At 47.9% G+C, this 2,163-nt stretch overlaps 1 pseudogene; it reads left to right on the forward strand.

Annotated features, from left to right (window-relative positions):
• Positions 1-438: 438 nt before the first annotated feature.
• On the forward strand, positions 439-1,680 carry LOC129657508 (actin-related protein 2/3 complex subunit 1A-like; annotated as a pseudogene).
• The last annotated feature ends 483 nt before the right edge of the window (positions 1,681-2,163 follow it).

A 2,163-nucleotide genomic window follows, 5' to 3' on the forward strand; every position in this document is an offset into this window, starting at 1 on the left:
ATACATGACGTCTAACATCCCTTGGATCATCAAAAAAGCAAGATGACACCACCCTTATGGCAGAAAGCAAAGAAGAACTAAAGGGTCTCTTGATGAAAGTGAAAGAGAGTGAAAAAGTTGGCTTAAAACTCAACATTCAGAAACCTAAGATCATGGCATCCGGTCCCATCACTTCATGGCAAATAGATGGGGAAACAATGGAAACATTGATAGACTTTATTGGGGGGGAGCTCCAAAACCATTGCAGATGGTGACTGCAGCCATGAAATTACGATGCTTGCTCCTTGGAAGAAAAGCTATGACCAACTAGACAGTACATTGAAAAGCAGAGACAGCTGAGCCTCGGTTCTCCGACCATGCCCACTGGAGCCTGTTTGCACTGACTGACCAGAGTCTGCGAATTCAATGCTCTGAGCCATCTGGACCGCCTTGATCCCAGCTTTCTATCCTTTGAAAACACTAAGAATAATGTCCCTGCATCAGTTTTTACTGGAGCCAATCACCTGTCCTGCCTGGAACAGGGATCATACCCAGATCACACTTAGCCCCAATGATCATGAAGTCCACATCTGTAAGAAGAATGGGGGCCAGTGGGTGAAAGCTCATGAACTCAAGGAACACAACAGACACATCACAGGTATTGACTCGACTCCTAAGAGTGAAGGCATCGTCACTTGTGGAGCCAACCGGAACACCTACGTCTAGAGTCAGAAGGATGGTGTCTCAAAGCCAACCCTGGTGATCCTGAGAATTAACCAGGCAGCCACTTTCCTCAAGTGGTCCCCGCTAGAAAGCAAATTTGCTGTGGGCAGCGGAGCACAACTCATCTCCATTTATTACTTTGAGTCTGAAAATGCCTGGTGGGTGAGCAAGCACATTAAAAAGCCCATCCGCTCCACGGTCCTCAGCTTGGATTGGCATCCCAACAACGTCTTGCTGGCAGCGGGATCCTGTGACTTCAAATGCAGAGTGTTTTCTACCTACATTAAAGAAGTGGATGAGAAGCCAGCCAGCGCGCCCTGGGGCAGCAAGATGCCTTTTGGTCAGCTGATGTCAGCGTTTGGTGGCAGTGGCATGGGTGGCTGGGTGCAGAGGGTCAGCTTCTCGGCAAACGGCAGCCTGCCGAGTCAGCCCGCCTGGCCTAAGTTAGCCACGACAGCACCGTCTGTTGCTGACGCCTCAAAAAGTGTGCAGGTCTCAACTCTGAAGACGGAGTTCCTGCCCCTCCTAAGTGTGTCATTCATCTCAGAGAACAGTTTCGAGGCTGCTGGCCACGATTGCTGTCCCATGCTTAACTACGATGACCGCAGCTGCTTGACCTTCATCTCCAAGCTGGACATTCCCAAACTGAGCATCCAGCGCAACGTGTCGGCCATGGAGCACTTTCGCAGTATGGACAGGCGGGCCACGACGGAGGACTGCACCACGGCCCTGGAGACGCTGCACCAGAACAGCATTACTCAAGTGTCTATTTATGAGGTAGACAAGCAAGACTGTCGCAAATTTTGCACTACAGGCATTGACGAAGCCATGACCATTTGGGATTTTAAGAATGTGAAGCTGAACGAGCCTCCAGATCCAGCATGAGGACGGACAGGCTGCGGCGGCGAAGCTCCGCCATTTGCATGGGAAGGGAGCCAGACGCCAGGAAACACTGAAGAAGCACATGGTGCAAACCTTGCAGTGTGTTTTGTTTGAATATAATTGGTGAAACTGTTGGTTTTTTAAAGCAACAGTGATTTTGGTTTTGTTTTGGGGGTTGTTTTGTAATATTGTCAACACTAACTTAAAGGAAGGGGTGGGGAGGCATGTAAATTGTCTGCTACAAATATTAAATAAAAACACTGACTATGTTAAAAAAAAAAAAAAAAAGCAGAGACATTACTTTGCCAACAAAAGTCTGTCTAGTCAAAGCTATGGTTTTCCAGTAGTCACGTATGGATGTGAGAGTTGGACTATAAAGAAAGCTGAGCCCCGAAGAATTGATGCTTTTGAACTGTGATGTTGGAGAAGACTCTTGAGAGTCCCTTGGACTGCAAGGAGATCCAACCAGTCCATCCGAAAGGAGATCAGTCCTGAATAATCACTGGAAGGACTGATGCTGAAGCTGAAGCTCTAATACTTTGGCCACCTGATGCAAATAATTGACTCATTGGAAAAGAT

Source organism: Bubalus kerabau, chromosome 7 (genome assembly GCF_029407905.1).
Source record: "Bubalus kerabau isolate K-KA32 ecotype Philippines breed swamp buffalo chromosome 7, PCC_UOA_SB_1v2, whole genome shotgun sequence".
In the NCBI taxonomy this organism is placed as follows: Eukaryota; Metazoa; Chordata; class Mammalia; order Artiodactyla; family Bovidae; genus Bubalus; species Bubalus kerabau.